Source organism: Lepisosteus oculatus, chromosome 16 (assembly GCF_040954835.1).
Source record: "Lepisosteus oculatus isolate fLepOcu1 chromosome 16, fLepOcu1.hap2, whole genome shotgun sequence".
Lineage (NCBI taxonomy): Eukaryota > Metazoa > Chordata > Actinopteri > Semionotiformes > Lepisosteidae > Lepisosteus > Lepisosteus oculatus.
Window position 1 is genome coordinate 3,585,303 of NC_090711.1, and position 27,931 is coordinate 3,613,233.

At 44.8% G+C, this 27,931-nt stretch overlaps 1 protein-coding gene and 1 long non-coding RNA gene across 8 annotated transcripts in view; one reads left to right on the forward strand and one right to left on the reverse strand.

Annotated features, from left to right (window-relative positions):
• slco4a1 (solute carrier organic anion transporter family, member 4A1) overlaps positions 1-12,837 on the reverse strand; it is a 44,128-nt gene extending 31,291 nt beyond the window's left edge. For 3 of the 7 annotated variants that reach the window (XM_015365217.2, XM_006639690.3, XM_015365207.2), the window contains exons 1-2: positions 12,656-12,746; positions 4,510-4,751 (exon numbers count right to left, since the gene is read on the reverse strand). The gene's annotated coding sequence lies outside the window, so the exon portion shown is untranslated. Of the gene's footprint in view, positions 1-2,974; positions 3,089-4,509; positions 4,752-11,569; positions 11,960-12,308; positions 12,535-12,655 lie in introns of those variants that run through there. The other 4 variants (XM_069179409.1, XM_015365209.2, XM_015365208.2 and 1 more) reach the window with 4 other exon arrangements.
• A 9,915-nt stretch (positions 12,838-22,752) lies between these two features.
• On the forward strand, positions 22,753-27,498 carry LOC107079607 (uncharacterized). Its single transcript, XR_001480555.2, has 3 exons — positions 22,753-22,869; positions 24,605-24,764; positions 24,910-27,498. It is a non-coding gene; the product is annotated as an uncharacterized lncRNA (long non-coding RNA).
• The last annotated feature ends 433 nt before the right edge of the window (positions 27,499-27,931 follow it).

A 27,931-nucleotide genomic window follows, 5' to 3' on the forward strand; every position in this document is an offset into this window, starting at 1 on the left:
CACTGCCCGCAGTCCAGTATGTACTGAAACGCTACCCCAGCCTCCGGCGTGACGCTATGCCTTGCCTGCGCGCGGACAGGGCTTCGCTGTCCATCGGGGCTGGCCTTGACTCGCCAGCGGGGCTCAGCGACCCGCTCACTCGAGCGCTGGAAGTGCACAACGGCGCCACTGCTGTGCCTAACCAGCTGTCCCGTGATTAACAATTCATGTATCACTTAGGCAGGAGAACGAGCCAAAACATTTCCTGGAAACCTGCTGTGCGATAGGCAGCGTTGGGTAGCACATTTGACTGGGGAGATATCCTTCCATTCATCTGCTGACTGCTGCTTAAAATGCATGGCTGAGAGGAAGCCAGAGCCTATCCCCGGCACGCGGTGGGGATAAGGGAGATTGTTTTCTTCCACACTTTCATTTTTCCCCTTTTTCTCCTCCAGGGCTTGAACTGCCCTCTGAATGAGTTAAATCAGCAGAGGAAAACTGATATAATGGAATACTTTCCTCCCCACCCTCCAAAAAGATGCAGCACCATTAGCATGAGTGGGCTCACTTACCCTAATTGCTGTTCTTAAAAAGCAACGTGGCGAGTTTTTTTTACTGCTGCTGAAAGAGCACGGTACTGTATTGGATTTTACAGTAGGCCTTGAAGCAACTATGAAACTGTGCAACAACCTACACAATGTGTTTAGAAAACAGAAACCTTGAAAGGGTTCCCCTGCATTAGGACACAGTTGTACTGCACATCAGGTGCACACGGCAGAAACACATCAACTCTCATCCCTGATAAAGGGAGCATGCACATTCCAGAGCTAAATCTTAATCACACTGTATCACCCAGCTGTTATCATCAAACAAGACTGTGTCACCCTTTAGATCAAGTGGTATAAAGGAGTATTTCATAGATATTGCAGTTTCCAAAATTAAGAATGTTAATAAAGCATTCTGTATCTACAGATACAGAGTAGTGTTGGTCCTAATCCTATCCTTAACTTAACCATTATCAGGTATCCAAGGTATGTTCTATTAGTATTCTGCAGGTCCTCAATTTTGAGTTAACTGAGGATTAACAGAATATCATTTAAATTTAAACCACTAATTATCTGATTTACCCTACACCCTGACCCACAATTGTGTAAAGCACCAGTGTTTTTTGCTACTTAAGCTGGGGGCCTTCCTGCCCACCACAGCTAGCAGCCCACACTGTGGTTTGCTACAATCATTTCACTGTATATAACGTCATATGACCTAGATTTTCCCACGATTCCCAGAAGTGACTCTGCTCGCTTTAAGCCCCGAAATCATACGTCGACCATCTTTATTAAAAACCCTGTTCAGGGTTTTACTGTCAAGCTTTGCCTGTGTAGTCCTACCTCTTCAGAACTGCCAGGCAGTAAGACCGATGGACAACTAACTGCACTTCCTGCTGAACACAGCTGACCCGACTTGATCTGTGGAGACACGGCGCCTCTCAGACAGATGCAGAGGAAGTTCTGTTTTGCAGTGGACACCTGGGAAGCAAGGCATCACAGAGAGAGACCTAAAGCTCATTATCACACCCATCCTTCCCTACTGTATGTCACTTCCTGCCATTCAGCTTTGAAAAAGTTTTTTTTTTTAAGTTATTTTTGCTGGAACAGTCACCTGTTATGGAGAAGCACGGTGTGCGTGGCTAATGTAGCAGAACACATTTCAGAAGATATACAGGAATGTAGCAATTAATGGTGGTGATTGCTGTTTCTACAGTACCTTGCTCCTTTAAAACCCTGCTCTTTAAAGATGTCCTCAACTGAACCACAGGGCCCTAGAAATGTAAGAAGGGGGTATCAGATCCACCCTGCTGTGTTTCTGGGTCTCCTCTGGGTGACCTTTTTCAAAAGCCAAGCTGGAATCTTCTCCCCGCCGGACCCTGCACTTCTCGAGAGCTGACAAGTTTGAAATGCCCCACACCACGACTGCCCCGGCAGCATTTTGACGAACATCTGTTTCGGTCGAGCTCGCCGCTCAGGTTACGTCGCGCTGACTGACAGTAACTGCACTGTTCGCAGCGCGCACACACACACACACCAAAAAATGTAGTTTCGACAAAAACATTTTCAGACGGAGCAATTACGCGGGCGAAACGTACTATCCTGTACGTGCCGTGACGGTTTTTTTTTATCAAAGCTTTTCTTGTCAGGCTTTAAGCAAGCGTCTTATCACGACGCTGACTTTTCGTCCTTCCTACCGGTTCAGAAGCCTTCTGTGATAAAAAAAAAAAGATGTCATTGAAAAGTTTGTGCAGTTGGTCGCGATAAAGATAATTTTTCAGGGAGAGGCAGATTTAAGGGTTGAAAAGTGCAACAACCAGATTTTGCGAATAATTTATGTGCTGGGATTTCTGAGGGAGGAAAGACGTGCAGGTTCATCATCACACGTGAGACTTGAGTCAGAGCTGACCAGATCTGAGATAGCGCAGAACATCACACTCGTGGGAAGTTGTTTCATTCAACATAAACTGGAACAAATATAGGGCAACATATGGAGACGGCTCTGTCGGATTCATGGAGGTCTCAGAAGTAGAAAAAAAAAACCTTCCACTCCATCACATTGAACTTCAAACAAACAGCTTTTGTCATCAGTCCAAAAGCTAAGAAAGATGAGTTTCAGCTACAGGCAAAAGATGCAGAAGCCTTGTTTGGCAGTTGGTTAAAAAAAGAAACACACACACACACACCTTTCAGACAGTCTCTCTCCCACCCACACAAGCACCAGAACGCTAGTCTTACTTTCTTAACTGCTTCGCATTCAAGTCCAGGCGTTCAGGTTACACTGCATTCTGAATGACTGCAACCTCAGGCGCAAAGCAAGAAATGCGATGTGATGCATTATATCGCAATGCAGCACCACTAGTGTAAACAGGTTCACATAACTGCTGTCCTTCAGAAGCAATAAGGCAATGCAATTTCTTTTTACTGCTGCTGATGGGGCACTCTATTACCTTGTGGGTGCAGGTGGCTGTAACCCAGGGCTGGGGACTAGGAAGGAGCTGTACAGTGCAGCCTGGGCTCCCCTCTGCTCGCTGCAGCTCTGGGCAGGCTGTCATAGCTCATGCCTGAGTCATGTGAATAAAGCACAGGAAGGACTCTGGTACAGATACAGGAGATGAGGCGATATACAGCCCAGCTGTGGCTGTGGCAGAACGTCAGAGAAACGTCAGGCTTGTTATATTCAAGAGCTCAGTAGACGCACCCTGTTCGGGATTTTTTTGTGCTTAATTATTAAATATTTGCTCATTCTTCCAACAGAGAAGGGCGGCACCTTTTGCAGAAGTATGGTTTGCCATGGATTGGACGTGACAGGAAGCCGGATGGACTGAATCTGCGAGGTGTCCCTTCCGTTCCCCTACAGTACACAGCATCTCCTAAAACAAACCCCTGAACCCCTGTCTCTGTGACCAAGAGGCAGCTGTGGAATAGTGCTCGATCTGCGCACATTGACCCTCTCGTTTGTGTCAGCGGTGTTAACTGGGACGCTTACATTTCGGTATTCCAGTCTGTAAAAATTCATTTTTTATGTGCTGTGACACAAAAGAGGTGCAAAATTACCGCTGTGCTTAAAACTCCACATCTCCTTCTCCCAAGAGTCCTCTATGAAGGCATTTGTGATTGGTTTTACAGCATGAACGACTAGAACGTTATAGAAATGCCACGTACTGCTTCAGAACCTTAGGAACATAGGTATTTTACAGTATGCCATATGACTGGCACAGGGTGACCATCAGGGAAGCATGTAGTGCCTTTATGACTATGTGTTATTAGAGAGATTACTCAGGTGCCAGCAAGGAACTCTGCCATTACACTTAATATTGTCCCTGCACAGCTGTGCACTGTATGTTACAGAGGTTACTGTTAGTTTCTCCAGCATAGTCGGTGGTTGGAGAGCTCTATAGTGTGACACTACACAGGGCAGCCTCTCCTCACAGTTTGCTTGCACTTTTATTTTCCCTGCTGGCTCTCTTGTGTGCATAACACATTTTTTGGTTTTTGTCTGTGGCTCATTTCTGCTCAGGTTACATCAAAACAGATCAAACCATTTTTCAAGTGGGCTCAATAGGGTTCTGTCTCTGCAATACAGATGTCCCAGGACAATGCCTGGACTTGGCAGCCTGGGCCGGCCTGTGAACACTCCCCATCTTTTGTGTTGCAACGGATTCTATCAATGAGCCCACGAATGTTTGTTTTTTCAATCATCGCTAACACAGGGCTATTCTTAGTTTGCCAGCCCTATCATTTTCACTTTCCCCAAGTTAAAAGGAAATTAATCTCTAAAATCACGCAGCTCTGCTTCTTTCTCTGCTTGTTTTCACCATGAAAATATCTGGGGCAGCAGAGCAAACGTCATGTTTTGTGGAAAAGGAATTGACCTTGATTGCATCCTTGCATACTGGAGCTTCCATAGAGAACATAAGGCTAATGACAAAGTACTGTATGTGTTTCATCTTTCCATCAGTATTTTCTGTAAAGTGGTACATACCAAGTCGCAAGGCTTCCCTTGATCCCATAGATGACTTTAAAGTTCCATAATGATCTCTGATCCTCTTCTGCCAGAGTGAAGTCTCCAGAGTGGGTGCAGGCCCTCTGTGACTGTTATTAGTAGAGTTTCAAATGGTATCCACTATTGTCACACCATGAACAAACAGGCAAATGTTGATTGGACGAATGCCGGTAGTCTCTCTTGCCTGGTAGTGTGACAGTCTTCTCCAGGTAAAGCTGAGGCTGCATAAATAAATAAATTTAAAAAAAAAGCAACATGAGATGATGAACTTTGAGCTGCTGGGGTTAATTATTTTTCAATCACTGCCACTCCTCTGGGTGTTTTATTTATGTATAAAAAATCTCTGCCAGCTTCCACAGGTGCAGCTTCACTTCCTGGCTCTTGAGCTGGGAAAGGAGCTGCTGGAAAAGGAGACTCGACCCAAACAGAAAATGCATGAATGCATCACAACTAATGACTGAGTGATTAAAAGCCACTGCTATAAATTGACACAATACATTTGTGACACAATTGCAAGCTACATGGAAAAGCCAGGTGAAATACAGACATCGTTTCCTATATACAGTACTATATAGGAAGTAAAATAATATTATTTGTGTATTATATATTATATTAATAACCATAAACGTTTATAGTTTTTAGGGCTTTAAAAATACATCATCTCAAAGTGCTTGTTTTAATAACGCTAATAACGCAAAGCGCTTCACCTGAACTACTCCAGTTCAATGCCCAGCTGTATAAATGGGTGCAGGTGTGAAAAACCCAGCGTCTGGAAACACAAAAGGAAGAACAGAGCTGTACAGTTGCCTGCTTTCTCGGGAGTGTGGCAACGTGAATTTCATAACAGGAACCTGAGGAACGTCTTCACACAGAGCACGTGCTCATTTAGTCCTCGTCTTCACTTCTGAATATCGTTATTTTCATCAGCGGGGGTCCAGATGGCTTGGCACATACAGATTGAGGGTCAACAAATCTTTTATTGTAAATGGCTTCCTACAATCCGCTGACCTAATTGTACAGACGCAGCCACGGACTGCTGTAGACTGCAGTGCAGTGGAATTAATTCCCTTGGCCCGCGATTGACCCTGATTTTGCCTTAAGCTATAGCAGCAGTAGGTCAAGTTGTAGGAACAGCAGTTATTGCAGGGAAAACAAAAAAATGATGTCACATGACATACAGCCCATTTGTCCACATCGCACTGCGCTCGACACCGTGAAGGCACCCGTCCTCTCCCGGATCCCCGAGCTGTGGGCTCACAAAGGCAGGCGACCGGAAAAGGAGTTGGGGCGCAACTCGACACGGATGACAAATCCATCGCGCTTTGCCTCCAGCGGGATACTTTCAGAAAATAATTTTATTTTTCAGTCACATTCATTCACGGCTGACTGATGAGACCCATTAGGTGCATCTAGTCAGGAGTGACGAGGCAGACTATATTTAGGACTATATTTTTATCCAGGCCACTCCCTAAAAAACATGGGCAGAGCATGGGAATATGGAAAAATGGGAATAAAGGAGCTATGGAGAAGACTTACTGTAGGTCTTGTGACACTGGTGTGGCGAATTTAGACAGATCGTGGAAGGCCGTGCTGTGCCCGAGTGCACGTACAGTACAGGTGACCTGATAGCTGGGGCAAGAGGGTGGCATGTCTGGCCAAGCTGGAGAAACCCATTCCCATTAAATTAGCTCTGCCTTACAGGGGACAAGCTACTGAGCTACAGCTGTGGTCATTTTATTTCTACAGCACCTCCCTCCCAGTGTTAATTCTAGTACATACGTGACAGCAGAATGAATACAATCAAAAACACGAAGTGTGCAGGCGAAAGAGTGTCGGAGCATGACGTGTTCCGTGTGCACGGGTGTGTCGCTTTCAATCTGTCACACTCGGAAGTGAGCGTGGCACCTGTAAGAGCAGAACCAGCAGAGGATGCGAGGAGATTGATCGCAGGTCTGCTGGGACGAGACCATCAGCGCCGACGTGACAGTGCCTTTTGAATGAAGGACCAGGCATCTTGCAAAACATACTGCAGATCTGAAGATAGCAAGTGAAATCAAAGACGGCCTGATATTTGGGTTCAGCAGAGCACAGCTTTGCCGTTAGTTTTAGTGACACGAAAAACAAATGATTTTCATTGTTAACCTTCACCCAACCACAAAGCAGCATAATGTCACATGTGACATTTTACTGAGACCATTTCCCGTTTGATCTAAGGCCTGTGCGAAGTTCCATGAAGCTGTAGTGCCAGGTGAGTGCCGTGTCATGTTTTGTTAAGGTTTAATTGATATTGTGAGATACTCGAGCTCTGGATCTGGCCTCTCCCATACTGGTGCGACAGGGTGCCCTTTTCTGCAGGTATTCATTCTCAGTTCTTAGGGGCACGGATCAGCTCACTATTGGTTGAACTAGATTTAATGTAACAACTTCTCCCAGCTCTCTAGGTGATGGCTGTTCCAGTGTGATGATCCTTGAATCCAGTTTGCGCTTATATTGCTCATGAGGTTCTCCCCATTATCATACAGAGCAAATGGTAATTATACAAGTGAACCAGTTACGTGGATAAATTATTGGCATTTCTAGTGTATTTTATGCCAGTGGTTCCCAGTGCTGCTATTGCGGACCCAGACAGCTGCTGGGTTTCACTGCAGCTCAGTCTCTGTCCTTCAGTGACTCCTGAACTAAACCAACAAGCTGCTCGGCTGGAACCTTAGTTTCTGGCTTCTGTTTCTTCTCAGAGGACGGAGACTTTTAAGTTTCTCAAGAAACACGACAGTGAAAAGGCAGCCTCTCACATGTTTAGGAAACAATTAAATAAGTTTTGATTAAACCTACGATAAGCTCTATTAAGGGTTCATTGATTTAATTGAATACTCAGCAGGAACAAGCACCAGGAGCAGGATTGTTTTATACAGACTTGGACGCAGGCAGTTCTTGTATAAATGACTTCATTTTTGCATATACAGTATGCAAATTGAATTCCACATTTTAATTGCCAAATACTGGCACGACTGCTTTATACTTTGCAATTTAGTGTGCACACCAAGTGCAGCCTCTTCCTAACTGGTCCAGTTCCTTCACCATCTGCCACACGTGACTTTGTCAGCACAGGTGCGTACTTTGGGCTCTTTTTATGGTGCAGTGTGTGATTCTGGGCCGAAGGCCTCCAGAGTCAGGCTATGTGGTGAATCATATGCTACCTGTCGGGGCCAGCTGGACGCATGACAGGCAATATCGGGACGCCAAGGCTGTGTGCCAATGCCCAGCCACCTCCAGGTCCGTCACAGTACATGTAAAGTGAACTAGGAACTGGGTGAAGGCTTACCCAGCAAGCTGCAGACTGCAGGACTTTCCCGTAAAGACCATGCTAGAAGAAGATTCCAAAGGCTCTCAGAAGCGAGCAGGCTCGTTGCGTGTGCTTGCGTAATAAGCAGGAAAGGATGGAGGAATTTCACGGGGCGAATGTTATGAGAAATATCTCATTTTATTGTTCGGTGCATTGCTGAGGTCCACAGGAGGCTGTGGGAATCTGTGCTCTGAGAAATCCACTCTGATCCAGTGCTGTGATGTCCGCCTGCTATTTAACTTCTCTCTGATAACAACGGGGTATTTATTTGTGCTTTTCGTGAGATCAGAGGCAACTGCAACAATAAAAGGAGATTTAAAAAAATGCAGCCTGTGAAATTGATTCCAGTTATGCTCCCGAGAAAGAGAGAATTAGACCGAAGACTTCAGTTTTTCATTTGTTTATACCAAGGTAGTGCCTTTAACCAGAACCAGGGATCTCAAATGTACTCCACAGGAGAGCAGCAGCGAGTCCAACCACAACACACCTTAGTACAACCAAACACAAACTTGAGCCGCAGTAAATGAGTAGGGTGGGGGTGAGGGGACAGTATGAAGTAGAAGTTAAGGCTCTGAACCCTGTGTTGGAGGGCTGTTAGCTCAAGTCCCCATTGCTGTTGCTTCCTTGAGCAAGGTAGCCTGACAGCTCCGATCCAGCCAGCTGCACCGCCCCCTAGAGGCAGAGCCTCGTATTCTCCATCCGCCTAACGCTACAGAATCTGGAACAGGCTCCGGCTTGATGAATCACGAGGCTCGATTACGGACCCTGCTCCCTACAGAGTGGGGCAGATTGTGAAGATGCTAAGGCACCCTCCCATTTTGCACCTGGCAGGAGAGTGAGTGACTAGCAAGCGGCCAATGAGAGGAGGGCAGGCAGCCCCGCCGGGTCCCCTCTGGAGTAGGAGTGGCTGGCCCGAGTCACATGACGCTGAAAAGGGGCGTGTCTTCGCGATGAGCCCCTCGGCCCGCTCAGCTGGGCTTGGGTCGATCACTTATGGCTGGTATTGTCTGTGACACCATCCGTTCAAGAAGAAGTGTGACACACATGCCGATAATCTGTGTTGCCACCATTTTATTTGTCTTCACCAAGACAACGCATTAGAGTGCAGCCAATCAAAGAACGTGGAGTGGTGAACCAACAGCATGCAATTGCACATGAAACACTCCCTGCTGCACTAGGGGGGGCAGGGAAACAGTCTGCGTAGGGCCCTGCGCCTATGTCAGCCCATACTGCCATCGCTCATCTGTCCTGTAGAAAGTGCGGATTGCCAGTTCTCCAGTCTCTGATGTTTTCACACCCACTAGCTTTTACATTTTTCATTACAAGGGTGGAGAGATTTCCTTCTCCCTCAGAAGTCAAGTCAATTGTGAGAGAGAGCCCGCGGGAGGATAAAAATCAAGCCGCTGGAATGTCGCTGGTTTCAAAACCAAACCAGAAATAGTGGTGTCCACATCCCCGGCACAACCGTAATTGTTAATTAAAGCCAAACTCTATGTTTTATAAGTATAAAATAAGTAATAAAATATCGTTTATGGCTTCTCTGTGGATGAGAACTGAATAAACATCCATAAAGCACATATTACACTATTTTATTATCAGTAACTGACCCACATCTTTGAAAACTCATTGTCTTTTCAATGTAATGAGATGTTTTCTTTGGTAAAGTCGTCTTTCTATGTCCGAATTTCAGACCTAAAATTTATAGGAAAAGGACGTTTTTTTTACTATGTAATTAGGCTAATCCTGTTACACAAAGCAAACTATCCATTTACAGTACACAGCTGGGTACTGGAGTGTTGCTGTTTTGCATCATGATATCGTACTGTTGGTGTATTGTAGTACTGTCATACTGTATATGTTACATGCTTAGAAGCTCTTGAAGTACAAGACAAATTCACTTCGGGCTAATGAAGGGCAATTCAAAGTTAATTCAGCTCAGGTAACTTACTCGAAGGTACTGTACAGCAGCACTGCCTCAGCTGGGATTTGAACCTCCAGCCTTCAGATTACAAACTCAGGACCCCAAACACAACTCCCTGTTTGACAGCACAAAAGATAATACCCCAAAGGCTAAAATAAATCAAAGCATATTGCAGAAGGGCTACGATATCTGGTCTCTGTTAAGTCTTATGTAACTAGAACTTCATTAATTCAGACTGTTGCTTCCCAACTGCTTTCTAAACAAAATCCCAGCAAGAACCATTTTTTTTTCTGAAATGTAATTTGAAAAGCAGATTTCTAACGGCACCCTCCAAACAACAACATTGACAATACAGCAATCCCTTGCGTGTTTACAGGTCGCGTCATGCCAAAGTATCCCATAGTGCTTCACACAGCGGCTCAGGCATGCAGGCGAGAAATTGCTTCACCTATTGAATCAAGGGGGAACTGTTGATGGACTGTTCAGACCTGGGGTGGAATTCATCCAGGCCACCAGGGTAAACACCCATATGCTTACAAAACAGGGCTAAGGGACTGGTGATGACCAAGCAGTGTCAGGAGCTCTCTCTAACATCTCATTCAAGGGACAATGACTTTACAGCACAGAGCCCCTGGTCCCCACAGGTTTGGCAATTGTGTTCCAGAAGGAAGACAGCCCACCTACTGGTCCACCCTCACTGCCCACAGTGACACGCTCTCCTTAAGAAGTCTCCTACCCCGGCAGTGACCTGGCATGTCTTTGCCTTGCTTATCTTCCACCAGCTCCTGTATTTTTCCTGCTACTGTGCAGCTCTCATTTGGTTACTTGCTGTGGGAGCAGTGAGCTCACACATTACATTTGACTACTGCGATCAAAGTGTCTTTCAGCTCTTTCCCAAACAAAAAAGGCAGTCCTCCCTGCAACAGGAGGCAATGCCCTGCCACTTGCGTCAGATTCCATGGAAATTGAACATCTCATGCTGCGAGTGTTATTGTCGGATTCAAATTCTTACGGGAATTCAAACTTTGAAGCTACACTATGTGACATAACAAAAATTTGCTTTGAAGAGAAAGCATGATTTTTTTTTCCCCCTCCGTTTGTGTTGGCTTTAAAGGATTGATATCATCTCAGTTATACCGGTTTATACTGAGTAATACTGAAGTCTAGTGGGCGACACGGCACGGACATCTTTAATCTACGGGAACCACCGGTCTACCATGACAAACGTTTAAAAGTCGGGGACTCATCACTAGAAGTCATGCCTATTTGTTTTATACTGCACTCCAGCCTGTGCATGCGTGCATTTACATCGAGAACGATCCTATTGCTCGGCGCAGAGCGACGCCCCCCAGAGGCAGCCCGCCGCCGCGAGGAACAGGTGCGCGACCGCTAGTAACCCCCGCGAGGGGAGGCGCCCCAGTTCCGGTAACCGCCTCTCAGGTGAGGCGGGTGGCGGCCGCTGGTCGTAACCGAACCGCGGACCCGGGACCCGGAGACTGGGGTTCCGGTCCGGCGGGGCCCACTGAAGAAACCGTGGCGCGATAACGCCCCGTAGTGACAGGCGAAACGAGTGCCGCAGCGTGTCTTGTGAAGACGAGCACAGCGGCGAAACGTCACGGGAGCGTTAGGGGCAGCTCCTTCCTAAACCTAAACCGCCGCCGCAGCTGCTAATTCACATACGACCTCCCGTGTTGCGCGATCATACACGGTATAAACGTGATGTGAAGGAAATCCTAAATGAATCACCTGCGCCCCGTCGAAAGGTGGACCCTTACCATCGCACAGTACCTCTCCTGACCCCCGATCTGATCATCCCGGTGACGTCGGCGGGGCAGGTGTACCCACATCAAGTGAAACGCACGATGGGAGAGTCATTCAAACGCCGTGGCTTCTGGAAAGGCGATTTCTGATATCTTACACCTTTTGCGGGCTTATTTGCCTCGGGGGAGGCATTTACGAGAAAAAAAACAACACACCACCACTGGATTATTACGGCTACGAGACTGATCAAGCATCTCCCGTGAGGAGGGAGAGCGTTGTACTCTGGTGCACGGTGGTACCACAAAACATTTCCATGAGGGGATATCCCATTTTTTCATTTTCTGTCTGAGCGGAGCTCAGGGGAGATACTATCCCCGGGCTCGACACGAAGGGCCGTCATAACGTGACAAGTCATCGATACGGCAACCCCCCCGCACGCCGATTTAAAATGGATGAACAAAGCCCACCACACGGAGAGATTTCTTTCTTTTGCAAAACACGGTCCTGTTTGTTTAAAAAAAAAATCCGTACACACCCCGTAACCCACGGACTGACAGAAAAACGATCTTACCGATCGCATGGCGATGTATTGGGGAGAGAAAAAAAAAAGACCAAGCAGATATTTATCAGAAATGATGAGATATTCAAACGCGTTTTACAAACATCGGATGGAAGGGCCGATTTAAGACGCCGAATGTGCGCACATAATAAGGAAAATGAAGCTGGGAGCGGAATGAAGATACTTTAACTTACACAGCTTTTCATCATTCTTTATCACTGTTAGGAGGGTCAGTCTCTCCCGGCTGTGAACCACTACAGCGTGGTTAATAGGATTACCCGGTTGGTAATGACATTAATTCAATCTTGCACCGCTGCTCCCCTCTGTACGCGCCGATGTCTCCGGGATCGGCCTCACAGTCCCGCATCTCGCTTTTGCGAGGACAGAAGAATCACGATCTCGGTAGGAGCTGGCTAGACAGCTAGACGTAGTAGCATCCTCATGTACCCCACATGGGGCAGTGAGGGGGGCTTTTCAGCCCGCTTCCAGGCAAACGCTACGGAAACCCATTTGCCGGCTTGATACAACGCCGATCACTTACCCGCCTGCTGGTGCCTCAGTCGCCGATGTATTGCTATTATTATTATTATTATTATTGATAATAATATTCAATGATCACCTCTCCGTAGCGGCTCCATTCCTTTCGAGCGATTCACCGGCTTCATCTGTCATTATAATAGAAATCTACCGCTCAGCTTCCGAGATCGGCAGCCAATGCGCTTCAGCCCCCTGTGGTGCCAGCATGCTCAGCCAATGGGGACGGCGGCTCAGGCGAGCCCACGCCCGGCTCCCCCTCGCACGCAGAAGCAGCCCGACAAGCCCAGTGCACTCGTGTGTGCGCCGCGAACACGCGTTGCCTGTCGATTATTGATGTCAATCATCTTTTAAGGACAGTGGTAAGGAACCGCATTCCCAGCGTGTTCACTGTGCGGGCTGAGAGCTCGTTTCCGCTTTCATGCAGCAGTTGGATTCCTGCGCTTGGCTCCATACAGCAGGTGTGCGCGCCAGACAGGAGGAGGAGAGCAGACCTTCCCGCAGGTCGGTCATTGATGCCGTTCAGACGAGCCAGGCCAGAAACATGTACAGTATAAGAGTTAGGAGTGTCCTCAGTCAGTTAAGGTCGTGACTGGGGCACTGAGCTGGAGAAAACACAGCAGATAGGACCAGAGTTGGGGGTTAACGCGCTCCTCCTGAGCTCAGGGCGTTTTAGTCTGTCACAAAATTGTGACGCGTTCCCTCCAAACACAAGCCAGTGTGATGGTGCAGCCTAAACACGTGAACTGACCCTTTCTACACCCCCCTCCCCAATCAATCAATTAAAAAGAAATTGAGAAGGACCCAAACAAGGCTTGAATTATATGATCTCATTTCTTCACGAGTTGTAAGCGTCTGGGTGCCTCTGAGGACCTCAGGTCGCCCTCAGTCGACGCAAGGATATTTCCCAGCACACGAATCTCACTTTATTTCTGAAGTCCCGATATTCTATACTGTATATATATCCCATTTATTGATATTTATATATATGCAGATTGGCAAGTAATAATTTATTGTGAAACTGTTAAGCACAGGGGCCCAGAGACTGTGACTCACGTGAACTTGTGAAAGTTCAGCTGAAATGTACATCGGGTGAGGGCTTTGAATTCCAAGTTTGTTTTGGCCTGATATCTTAAAAGGGGGGCTACGCCACCTGCTTCGGAATCAGATCACAGGGAGGATGAAGGCCGATTCTAAACTACTTTTAAGCCCTTTTCCTGTCATCTGAGCCGCCTGCGCTGAGTGGAGGAAGAATGACACACTCCTGCAGACAGATCCTGTTTGACTTGGCCAGAGACGGGCTGTGGCTAGCGAGAGGCTCACAGAGGTCTCGGGAGGTTCACCCAGGGCCGTGACAGCAGTGCACCGCTGCAGGAGCACATGTGGGCCGATGTGTTCGTGTGTCGGGTCAGGGGGTCAGGGGGTCGAGGGGAGGGTGTGGGGTCGGGGTGACTGGGGGCTGGTTTGGAAACTGTTCTCGCCTTCGATTTTCAAAACACCTTCACTTCAACTGTCTCCCGGGGACGCTTCTCTCATTAAGTGTCTTCCTGCAGGATGACATAACAACATCCTGTTTATTTAGATCGTATGTAGAATGGTGCTCTCACATTCCTCATCCTCAGTCAGTAGACATCCCTAAGTATAATGTCCCCATGTAATGACGCTGTGAAAAAGTCAGATTTTAATCCTTTTTGTGTTCTTTTGATGTACAGTGTACGAACTAATGAGGTCTTGATTCTGATGTATGTATATCAAACAGTGTAGATTTAAATTTTGTAATTTAATATGAGGGTATGGTGTTACTTAGATGTTCTTTAATACTGTATCTATAAAAACAATATTCTAGTGTAGATTTTAATTCTTTTTTTGTCGCAATGAATACATTTTGCGAAGTTGACCAGTACAGTGTAACCGCCAGGGGGCGCTATTTTACCATTGGGGTCATTGCTGGAACTGCAGCTTCTTTGTTTTCGATACCGGAAGGACAAAATGGAAAATTATTTTTTTTCCACTTCATTCAGTCACAACAACAGCTAAATACTCTTCCATGAGAGACGGCTCTGACCTGAATACGTTTTGTTAACAGGAAATACAGGGGTGGACAGGGAGAAAACTGTACAGAGAGGACTCACCTCGTACTGATCCAAAACAGCAGCAAAGACGACCACAGACAGGTGAAAAAGAAATAATGCCAAACACGCACCCATCTAATCATTTTCTCAATTGCGTTTTTTTAAATCTAGCTGTAGATAAATTTTAAGTTTCCCTTAAAATTTCATAGGCAGCTTGAAATCTTAGACTTGAAACCAAGTTAAAATAAAAAGGCGCCATCTTCCGGATGAGACGTAAAACCGAGGTCCTGACTCTCTGTGGTCCTTAAAAATCCCAGGGCGTTTCTCGAGAAGAGTAGGGGTGTAACCCCGGCGTCCTGGCCAAATTTCCCATTGGCCCTTACCAATCATGGCCTCCTAATAATCCCCATCTATGAACTGGCTTCATCACTCTGCTCTCCTCCCCACTGAGAGCTGGTGTGTGGGGAGCGGACTGGCATCATCCAGGTGGGGCTGCGCACTGGTGGTGCTGGAGGGGATCCCCATTACCTGTAAAGCGCTTTGAGTGGAGTGTCCAGGAAAGGACACTCCACTCAAGGAAATTATTATTATTATTATTATTATTATTATTATTATTATTATTATTATTATTATTATTATTATTTAATGAAAAGGATCTGCTTCAGGAAGCGGCTAGTTCAATCCAGGCCGTGGCTAAGCTGTCTGCAGTTAAGACAGGAAGAGACGGGGGTCTCTGAGCAGTCCGATGAGGAAACTCATCAAAAAGTCTGTTGCACACACTGCCCCTCTGGTAGTTTCTCTAATGGGGTTGCGTGTTGGCTTCTGGATATCTAGGGTTTAGAATGAGATGAAACAGAACAAATAAAACAACATTTAATTCAACGGAAACCATTACTCTACGGAACGATTTGTTGAGGAGCCTGGAATATATCTGTCTGTTAATAAATAGATGCAATTATTATTAAACAGTACCGTTTGGAAAATCTGCTGAGATTGTTGCTCTTGAAAAGATTAATGTTTGTTTCCCTTTAAAGGGATTTTGAGCCCCGAGTTTAATAAATTGCCCAGATTTGAAAATCCCTGTGATGTTTTTTGGCTGTTGAGCTAAGAGCTCACTACGCTTTCCAAATGTTCGCTCTAAAGACTTTTACAAATTTAATGTTTTGCATCTGTTTTCTGATATGTGTTGCTGATCTAATGTTTTAAGTATCGCGCTGTAATTTAATAACCGCATTATTTGTTGATTTTCTCCAAAATGTCGAAGAAAAAATGTTTATACTTCAAGCATTCTTTTCCTAGACATATAATGCCTGTGTCCTATTACCCACCAGATCACAAAATAGCAGAAACCAGAAGACTATGAGTGTTACCACCACTTTTCATAAGTTCCTTTAACCTAATATAATTCTGTCATACTATTAATCCTAAAATCGCGAAAAGCAGTGTTAGTCAACACGCACGGTGACTTAAGCCAGGAAATAAGATGTTGTTTCTAGGATATCCAATTTTTGGATCCAATTATAATAATTGAATCCAATTATTGTATTGGTACAAAATCGTATGTAACAGCCTGTCTCTGTTTTTCCGTGTTTGTGACTGATTTAGTATTGGACTCCACGGCAACCTTTGTTTTTCTTTTTCTGTTTTTATTTTTCCACAGCGTACTTTGCCCTCGTTCAATGTGTTGATATTTGAATTGTTCTGAAGCTCTCTGAGCGATATTATTGACGTGCTTTGCCCTGTCAGCGCGGAAGTGTTCATTGATCCCTGGTGTCTTTTCAGACACTACACCGTGTTTTACAGTAACAAAAGCGGTTTACAGAAATAACAGGTGCTTATTTTTTTCCCACATGAATGATAAAAAAAAATCAAAGGTCATCTTTACTGGCTCATGCACAACGCGGTATTGTTTCCCGTGGGTATATTCATTCATTCCTGCGGCTTAGGTTGCAGCACACGATCTAGATACTGTATTAGGGAGCTCCACACCTGCGTGCGGTACTTTCCACTTTTGAGCATTTTTAGCTGTTCTGCTTACTGGAGCTTTTGTGTCAGATATCTTGCCTTTTAAAAAAAACAACTCTCCGTAGAATATTTTCTTATGTTTATAAGCTGATATTGGAAGCGTATGTTGTTTTTTTATAGTGTCAGGAAAGCATTGCGACCCGTTCACAAGCCAGTTTTAATATCTACCGCTAGAGGGCGTCCTTACACAAAAATGGTTAATAAATTATTTGGCTGAAAGGCTCTGAAGCATCTTTTTAAAAGACATATCTCTTTGACGTTGTTCCGTTGATTTTAAGGGATTTTCAAAAGGCAAAAGAAATTTCAGTTTCTTAATATCATTAGGTTTTGAACAGAGGCAGCTCTGTCCAGCAGTAGGCTGTTTTTTTTTTTAATGAACTAAAATCTATCCTTCCGTGTGTGGGGAGCTGGAGCCTGTGCTGGTGAACAACAGGTGCAAGGAAGGATACACCCTGGACAGGATGTCAGTCCAGTGCAGGAGCAACACAGACACACACACACACACACACACACACACACACGCCAGTACCAGTTTCCCCAGAAACCAATTACCCACCAGCGTGTCTTTGAACTGTAGGAGACAACTGGAGCACCCAGAGGAAACCCATGTGAACCCCACACAGACAGCACCCCAGGAATTGGACTCCGGGCCGCAGCGCAGAGGGGCAGGGATGCCGCCCACCACGCCACTGTGCCACCCCAAAACCCCAACTGAGCCGCAGCATTCCGTGAGCTGAGGTTTGAGATCTTTGGACAGTGTGCTTTTGTGTCTCCGGCTCGAGAGGAGTGCTTGACACCGTAGCTTAGGCTTCTGTGGAACAGTGCAAAGCTGGCCCTGGCTGCTGTCCAAAGTGTTCACATGAATGGGTGATCTCTGGCTGAGGTCCAGCTGGAAGTGAAACTGGTGCAGAAGCACTGATTTGCTCATCTATGTATTAAAGAAACCAAACATAATGGAATTTAAAAAATATATATAGTGGAGCAGGAAAACAGAGATCCGTAAAGAGAGACAGAGAGCGTGTGAACATTGAAAGTTTTCTAGGTGTTTTATTCAGCCTTGTAAGGTCTTTTAAGAATGCCTGACCTAAAAACAAAGGGCTATTTTAACAGACTGATTTTACTTTAATCAAGGTGTCTCCCTTAGGATTGTTTAGATATTAGGTATCATTAAACAGGATTGTTTCACACTCCTCTAAGTGTTATCTGTAATGTAAAAAGGCAGTCATTTGTAGGGGGGAAACAGAGTATAGGTAAAATACTCTGATGACGTCTTCTGTGTCTCAATGCAGGGTAATTAAGAGAGCGTGCTTGGCAGGGAGGCTGTGGTTTGAAAAAAAAATGACTTGTGCATTTCATACGGTGCATTTCAGACAATGGCTTTTGAAAATTGCGTGGTGTCTCACTGAAGAAGGCCGAGGTGTGCGGACAGCCCAATTTTGAATTGATTAATGCCTCTACCGCTAGTTAGCAGAGCTGTAGCCAGGAGGGTGTGTAGGAAGTTGAAATTACATCTTCATTAATCAAGCATGCAGCCTGTCGAGTTAGTATTCATCAGTGTTGCATTATGATTTTAAAATGATTCAATACAAAGTGAATTCTGTGCAGAAAATCAATGTGCATAGAAAAGGGTTTAGTCAGCAGTCAAGTCAGCCTTGCTGGTAATAGAGTCTTACTGGAGAATTGGGTGGCAGCCGGGATTAATGACCTGGCTATTTTTTATGTTAGGCCTCGGGGTTTCAATTCACCTTAAAAAGGTCAAAGAGCTTGATAACAATCAAAATGGGAGGAATAGCAGACTGTACACTCACTATGATCACAAGTATTTAAAAGTACCCCATCGTTTATGCATAGCTAAGGTTTTAATTCACCGGTACATCATGACAGCTGCGTGAAATAGCCAGTACCTGGAAGCTAGGATCTATCACGTCTATGCTTTTAGTAGCAACATTAAATTAGATTTTTACAGGTTTCAAACCATCAAATATGCAGTACATTGTAGCTTTAATCCCTCTAGAGATTCAGTGTGAGCACAAACCAGATACAAGATAATAAATCTGGCGTGTAACTGCTGACAAAATTATGGTTGCATCATTTCACTCACATATGTTATAGAGAGCCTTTTCTTTGTGAACAAAATCTGAAGGTCTTCACATAGTACTGCTGTATGTTTCCGAGAGGCGTTACAAGCTGTTTGGACCCACGTCATCGTCGGCTGGGGTTGGACAACTGTGAAATACAGTAGCAGCAATGCTTTGGGTCTTAATTGGGCTATTATATTGTGACATATCCCAATTTTTGCAGTCCTTACACAATTGCTGGATTAAATGCGAAAAGTAAACACATTGAAACAATAAATACTTTTTTTGTACCCCCTGGAGCATAACATTTTTAAGCCTTGCATTTGAGAGGTGTTTCTTCTTAGTGGGGTGTCAGTTTGGGGCTTGTGCAGTTAAGATATGTGGATTGTTTGTGGCTGGCCAGAACTGAAGCTGTTTTAGAAGTCAGCTCGTTTGGCCGTTCGGCTCCAGGCTGTTTTAATTAAGGAGAAACTGAATCTTTGATTATCCAGGAGGATTGATCGGAGAGATAATTACCATTGTAAAACATGGAAGGCAGAGCGCATGGGGTGCTAGCCCGCCATAGCTGGGACTGCAGTCTTCCCCAGGAGCGGAGCCCTAAAGTGGTCTTTGTCAGAGTTCAGAAATCTCAGGAAAAATTAGGATAGCTGAATTAGTTTGGCTGATACTTTAATCCCAAGCAATTTATATTTGCTTTGCACTTCTACAGCAGAGCATTGCTCTTTTATTGGAGCAATGTGAATGCACTCTGCACAAGGGCACAACAGCTCTCCTTCCACAGTTTGGACCCACAACCTTCCAATTAGGAGCAACCCTGCACACTGCAGCCACTGTTTAATTTGATCACCATTATTCTTATAACGAGCCGAGGCTGTGATACAATCAAACGGCAATAATTAATTTCAAGAATAACCTATAATGTAGGATTTTTTTTAAATGAAAGCTTATTACAATAATGATGATTAATCTGGGGGAAATAATCTTTTATTGCTTCTACAACTTCCTGGTGTATGAGGATATTTAATAATCAGTTGATTTATTGTGACATTTTGGTTCAGCAGTTTTACCTCTAAAATTACCACCAGCAGATGGTGTTGTTATGGCCAGTGAGCACATGAGTATGTCCTTTTTTATAGCCTGCTGTCATGCACTTTTTATTTTACCACAGGAGGGCGCCATGCTGTTTCTTTTGTAGGCTCTAAGAAACTTGTCTCAACAGGGCCTGGGACGGTGCGGTCAGAGATCATTTCTGCGTAGTGTAGTGCTCACCGTGGTGGTTACACAGCCTGCGGTTGTAGGTGTAGACTGACCAGGTGTTGAGAAGACAATAAAATGAGTTCACATAGTTTGTATTATTATTATTAATGTGTAATTCACATTCATTTAAAATTCATTTATTTCACTGGTTGGAAATCAAGTGTGCTGGACTTTATACTACTGTTACAAACCTTGGTTGTCTCCCCAGAAATTACTTTTTGTCTCGGATGAAGAGCCTTGTGTGCTCATAGTACAGTATGTACTGTAGTGCAGCACAGACCCCTGAAGAGGTTCAACAGTCCAAATGTTGTGATTGTTCTTTCTAATCTTCAGAGTGAAATGAACTTCCACCTGTCCCTTGACAGCCAGAGGAGTTCTGCACTCGTACAGTTTACACGTCTAGTAAATGCGATGGCTTGTTAATACAGATATATCTATATTAAGAAGCAGCCACAGAAGCATTAACTAAAAACACGGGGTATATAAAAATATACAGATATAAGACTGTGTGAAGGATACCATACATAACCGTTTGTAAAAAGTAATTGAAACATGTAATGTGAGAGTTTGAGAGTGAGCTGGACCAATCAGACTAAAGGTGACTGAACACTTGGTGGAGGGCAGTTTTAAATAAAACCGAACTTCAAGAAAAACTCTTGTTTTATATAAAGACAGGACAGGGGTATTCTGCGGGAATAATTGTAGATAGTACATTTCAGTGCAAAACACTGTATTACACTTCAATTTGTAGAATGAATGTGAGATTTATTTCTTCAGTTCAGATGCAAAGCTAATCTATTTAAAAACCAGAAACATCTTGTCAGCCCTTCGATGAAGCCGGGGTTTATCGGTGTCGGAGAGACTGGGGCCTACTTGTGCTGTGTGACCCAGGAACAGGAATTCAGCAGAAGGATTGACTTTAAATCCAGGTTAGAATCAAGCTATACAGCCACAGTGAGTTGTACTTTTTGTCTTCAAAATCTAAGTATGATTCACAATCGCTCATACCTTAATGCTGACTGTTGTTTTGTGTGTTAAACATCTCTGCTCATTGCGATTAGCTGAAGACATCGACAGCAGTGATCATCATTATCCAAATGATGATCACTGCTATCACTGCTTTTTACAGCTAAGAGGCTGCAATTAATTAAGAATAAAACTGATTCTTTACACTTGACTAAAAACAGTCTTAAGTACTGATTTTACTCAAGTGCAAAGAATCAGTTTTATTCTTAATTAACGGCAGCCTCTTAGCTGTAAAATGCCTTGCCTCTTTTCCTTTGCTGTTAAATTGAATGAAGAAATAACGCATGATCCTGAAATAAGAAACCGTGCTAACCACAAAAAAAAAAATGTTCTGACGCCGAGGCTCTCCCAAATAAGGCACCCTGTGGTGTGTTTACGCATTATTCACGAGCTGTCTTGGGGAAGGCTGGTGCTGTCATCTCTTTGATCACATTCCTCGATGCAGGCCTCACAGGGCGTTTAGCAATCACCTGTGCTTCCGCAGTGCGAGAGAGCAGCTGGGGGATGCACAGCAGACTCCAGGGAAGGGAGCAGGGTTTGAAGATTCAGATTCCACATTGTTCCCAGGTCAGGCCCAGCAAGTCCCGGCTGGGCGAGCACAGCCCAGTGCTCTCACTGGAAGGCAGCGCACACCGTTCACTGGCTTACAGCTGTTCTACTGGGAGATCTCTGGACTGCAGAGGCTCCCAGCCCTGGCCCCGGTGCCCCACACCCCTGCCGGTTTTCAGTCCATCCCCTCCTTCTCAGATAATTGCTGTCTTAATCGATCTAAGGAGTTGTTTGCATTGTGTTTCCAGTCGCAAGTTTGGGATTTCGTCTCACTAACAAAATACAACAACAGTTAAGGCTCCAACATACCAAAGACCTGGGAACAAACAGTTCCACTCAGTCTAATTATTATTAAGTCAATTAAGGGTTTGATTGTGAAACTGAGGGCTCGATTGGTAGGTAGGTGGGTCACCATAACCAGGACTGGGAGCCACTGCTTTAGGTGGAGGGGAAAAAAAAAGAATCCTGTCTCAGGGAAAGGTCAATGTGTTGAGAATCCCTGTTTCAGTTTCACCATTCAGTCTGCCTCCAAATCTCCCATTAGCTTTGATGAATTACTCTGCAGCAATTAGACCTGTACAATGAATGTATCCACTGGCATTTCAAAAAAAAAAATAGACCTCAAGATTCAAATAAAGGCTCAATGAAAAAGCACTTCTGTGTCAGCATTAAAGTTTTAATTTGACACAGCTCATCTGACTGGACAGAAATGTGACATGAAAGACACTTTGAATTACTTCTCCCTCCCAATCACCCTCTCCTCACAGAGAGACCTAATTTGTTGTAGAAGGGAAATAATGAACACTTCAAGATGCAAATCTCTTTATAGCTGTTAGTGATTTAAATTGAAATGTGTTTACTTTAATATTACATTTCAATTTAAATCAGCGCAGAGTGATGCTAAAATAACCGATAGATCCCTCCGAAATGCGTCCTTTAATACAACCCTCGTTCTGTAGAGTCGCAGTCTCGCAGTTCGTGAAACACACGTGAACACACGTGGCTTTTTGGTCAATTTAGTAAGTTAATTGGTTCAAATTAATTCTGAAATAGCCACCTTTGGTCTTTGTGAGCTACGTGGTGTTGGTGTTCTTATTTCAAACGATTCCCTAAAATAATTAAAACGCACTGCCTGCTTACAGCAAGAGGCTGAAACAAAAGTTGTTTTGAAACTGCTGATTAAAAGGAGAAGCGGTTCTCGGGGACCAGGGCTGGTAAGACATATATATATATTCTCCCGACAGTGTTACAGTCTTTCTTTATTCGTGCAAGTGATTTGTAAAGATACCTTTCGCCTTCCCCCTGGCGTAAAGGTCTTCATTGTGGCGCATTGCAGTACACGTGCGCACGCAGGTCTGCTGGGGGGATAAACTGAAGAACAGTTCAACTACACTTTTATCGTTTTATTATTTTGCCTTAGTCGTTTTGGCCCTAGTAGCAGCTGCGGGGGCGGTACTGTTGTCTTAGTTAAGAGCGTTATTTTTTTTTGTCCGCCAACGATGTAGGAATAAACTGCATTTGGGGGGCGCTCCTAAGAAAAAAACAGTAAAACGTTGAAAAATCGCTTCCTGCCCCCCGTGATGTTTCAGACTTGCGGAGGGGTACCAAAGTGGTATCAGGAATACCGCACGCCTCGTATCCCCTCTTCTGGGGAGAACCAGCTGTCCTAAAAGTGACTTGGGCCGCATGTAAATCGGACACTAACTTTTTATAGCTGCGGAAGGGATAAAAACCACTCTGTAAAGTGATTATTGATTTTTCCGCGTTGCCTTGATTCATTCAGCGCCGTGGCGTTTCCAAATGTTGGCTAATTTATTTAATTTAATTTGATTTAATTTCTTTCGTTGAGAGCGTGATTTTTTTTTCCTTCCTCCCCCGAGTGTTCGCGAGCACGGCGGAACCTCGGGAACGAGTGGGTGGGAGGAATGGGACTGGAACTGGGGGGGCGAGGCGGTGGGAGGAATGGGACTGGGACAGACCCGTCCTGTCTCCGGTTAGACCCCGTGGCCTGGGGGTGAGAGACAGGATTCTCAAACTCATTACAGCCGGTGCTAAACGGGGCAGATCCATTCGCTGTTGGAGTGGCAGTGTGTTATTTTATTGAATGAAGTGAGTAAAGACCACCACGTTCAAAGAGTCTAAGGAGTGGACCACAGTCGCTATGGTGTCTTCACACCCAGGACCACAGGGGAAGTCGCAGTGTTTGGATTATTCTGTGGAGGTTTCTTTGTTTTCCTTGGAAGTCTGAATGTATCATGGAGGGGATGTTCCCAAACGCAACATCTTTTAAGGATTTTTTTTTAACTAGCTGGACTCCGGAAGGGGTCAGCTTGTCTGGGCAGCTCGTTAGATCATATCATACCTGAACGTGCATTCCTGTCCTTGTCAATTAAAAACAATTTGTGAGATTGCTCACAGTTCAATGAACTCCACTTGACTTGAAATTTACCACAGCTTATGCGTCCTTCTTTTTAAAAAAAAAATCTGAGCAGGTTCAAAAGCCAATTTGCTAACGGCCATCTATGACGTGTACAAATACTGTTTAACACAGGACACCTATTGTATCTGGGCCACTGTTGCCTGTGTGATGCGACAAAGTCCTTCACTGCTGTTTCGCAGGGGTCTGATGGAGAAAGCAATGACGTTTTCAGAACATATACAGTAGTGAGCAAGCTGTGCCAGGAGGCCAAGTGGGGTTTCATGAAGTGTAGTGAAAGCGCTTGAGTGTCAAGAGGCTCCATGGGAGGATTCGGGTCAGCCCGCTTGGCTAAGGGCCAGCTTCCTGGCCACAGGACGGGGAGCCTGGGATCGCCGTGTGGAGTGAGGTGTGACCCCAGGATCCTGCAGCTGCACAGGCGCAAAAGCAATGGAGGACGGGAGCAAAAGACGAACGCGAAGTAAAAAGATAGGCTTACGTGTGGCAGCGATGGTTTTTGTTTCTAATTCTAGGGGAAGTGGTTCCAAGTTAGAGCAGCTGAGGTGAAAGCACACACCCACCCACCGTGACACCCATGTGCTGTATCGAGAGTATCGAGAGACTGGACAGTGTCGGTTCTCCTACCGCTCATCTTGGAGGGGTCTCGGAAGACGGCCACCCCGATCCCTCTGGGTCTGGGTTTTCCTTCAGTAATGTTGTACAGTATTGGCTCATGGCTGCTGTTGCCGACCGGTCTGAGTGATCTACAGTGCATCAGTGGGGAAACTTAATTAAACCAGCTGGCACAGACATTTTCCCTCTCTTCCTTGTTCTTCAGACCTCCTTAATCTCGGAATCGGATGCCTTTCAGTCCTCCCTCTCCGTCTCCTGTGATGATTGGGCCACCCGGGCAGTCCCCAGAACTCTCCCGTGATTTGTGACAGACTGTCAGCTTCAAATCTCCATCACAGCCACAACGGCAATGGAAAATACTGTAAACTGGCAAATATCCCAGTGGTTTAGACCAAGTTGTGTAACTAGTGCTTGAGATGGCATTTTTCTTTTCTTTTTTCTTCCCCCTCTTCTCAAAACCATGCGACAATGACTGGTTGTGCTGCGTTTACAGCCATCAACAAACGAGATATTCCCAGAGAAAGTGCCAGCTGGAGAAACACCACTGGTTTGGGTTATTTCCAGAACCATTTGACCCCAAACCAGGAGAGAACAAAAGTATGCATGCGCTGAAAATGAAAGGGGTTGGTGGCAAGTGAGGTTATTTGTTTTTGCTTTTGTTTTTAGTTTAGTCAGAGAAGACTAAGATCCTGCCTAACGGACTCTTTAGGTTTTCTGGACTCTGTCCTGTTCATTGCTTATTCCCCACGGTAGTTTCTGCTGTACTGAGCAGCACATGGCTCGAGGTGTGAGGGGATACCGGGGGCGTCGAGCTGCAGGGAAACTGCTGCCAATGTGGCACAGTGACAACCACTTTAAATACTGCTGAGTCAAAACCACTGAGCAGGACCTTGGCATGCTGCCGCTGTAATCCTCTGGTCAGAGATGGTTTAATTATTAATCGCCGATGGTAATCAATACCAGAGTTTACAAGAATCTTTTCTTTGATTGGGGAATTTTTTGGCCGCAGAAACCTGCGCTATTCAGGAAGGGAAGATTCTAGCTGTAGAAGATGCTTGTTCGTGCATGCCATTGGAGGGGTGAGGAGATTTCTGTGAGTGAGATGAATAAACTGTGCACACTCAGATCTGGCATTTAAAACTTCTGCTGAAAACATGCCACCATGGCCAAAATGTGGGTCTTTGCTTTTGACTCCTGGGGCACTTTCAAGTCTAGGAATACTGTGCCAGGATTTATACAGGAACAACCTATTGTAACTGTAACAGAACTCTGCTTTCATCTCGTACTGTAAGTCACGATTTAGAAATTATGGATTTTAGCCAAGCGCTACAGGCACAGTACAGCAGAGTGACCATTGCCAGGGCTGTAAAAGCACGTAGTTGGTGAGTGGTGCAGGTCTGTGTCATTATTTAGGCTGAACTTTTCTTATTGCCTCTTAACTGAAGTGCCATTCTCTCTTAGACATAAGGCAAGCTTAGTTTTCCAGCAGTCATTTACTCTGAATCATAGCTAAATGTCTGGACCTCTGTTCCTAATGACTCAGACAGGAATCGTCTCCATTTTAAACACTCTGTCAGCTAAACCCCCTCTCAGCACACGTCAGGACTGAAAATCCAGTCTGAAGGCAAATGTAGACTAGTATGGAGAGGAAGATGTTTGGCACATTAAAACAATTTCAATTTAGGCTCTTTCAGGGGTTTATTTAGCGACGAAATTGGTTAATCACATTATCTGCTAGAAGCTGGATTTAAGAAATATTTATATGTGACGAACAGGAATTCAGAAGAAACTGGAAAGAGATCTGTATTCTTAGTGGCATTTCTACTTCCTCAATACCAAAGCAACAAAATGCAGAACAAGTGTAACAACACACCTGTTTCAGTGAAAGCACGTAGCCTAAAGCAACAGTAAAGCATCTGTTACTGTATATCCAAGGACAGTTTATTTCAACAGCAGGAAATCAGCACAGAGTGTTCCCCTCCAGCCCCTAAGCTGTGGGAGTCTGAAGAGTAGCAGTCTCATGTGAATCATTGATATCCATCACAGAACATACCGGCCAATCGCAGCACAATATGTGATGTATTAGAACTTGGATTTGAAAAAATGTCTTATTACAGTAATAACTATGGTGGCACATTGGTTAGCACTGCTAACCTGGTTTCAGTTCTGCACCTTGGTTGCTGTCTGCGAAGAGTTTGTATATTCTCCCCTTGTTTGTGTGGGTTTCCTCCCAGCCCAAAGACATACTGTACCGGTAGGCTAATCAGCTTCTGAGAAAAATGGGTAGGTTTGTCTGCCCTGCCCTGAATAACTGATAGATATTCTTAATGGGAAGTGTTGTTGTTGTTATTTCTGTCTGAAATAGTGTACAGTCCCAAGCTGGAGTCAGACAGGAGTGGGGAAAGCAACAGATCCCTGCTGCAGGCTGAAGTGACAAAGCAGTAATTAAGATCAAATGAGAACCTAAACAAACTGTTTCACCAAGGCATTAGTTGGGCTTAGTCAATAAAATGATTTATACGCTGTAGCAGAACAAACAGTAATGTGCAAAGATAATAAGTTTCGTGAATACAAATTATCACGCAGCGAGAGCCCCCAATGAAAAGTTGGGATCGGTTTCAGATATACATATATACAATATACTATATACAGATATTAATCTAGGACCTTAAATGAGATTTTTCACTTCATTTGCAGGGCAGGAGGGAGAGGTTTAACCAACTGTGGGAATGCAGTTTGGAGTTCTGAAGCTAGACTGAAATGTTTAGTAACATTATATCATCACATGTCTGTGTGTGTTGATGCATTGAGCTGGGGTGAGGAAAGCAAGCGTCTCTCTGTCCTGTCTGTTATTGTGGCTTTTCCTAAATATCCGTCATACACTGCACATGTGCTTACACCGTGTGTTCTTGCTGATATAAAGAAGCTGAGCTTTCCAATGCACGTGTGACCTTTTCTTTACTCGTCGCAATCTCTATCTGAGCAGAAGTCATGTATGACAACGCACCGTTCCACGCATCTGAGCCTTTTCTTGTACCGCTCTGTGTTCACACGCCACGTTCAACAGTGTCATGCAACTTTTATGAAACTGCCTCTTCAGGTCAAACGGTAACAGATGTAAGATCCAGCCTGGGCAGAGGTAAACTTTTCTCTTGTTTCACTCTCTAGGGATTTGACAGATGTACATTTTTTTTTTACATTAGCAGGGAAGGAACACAGTATTTATG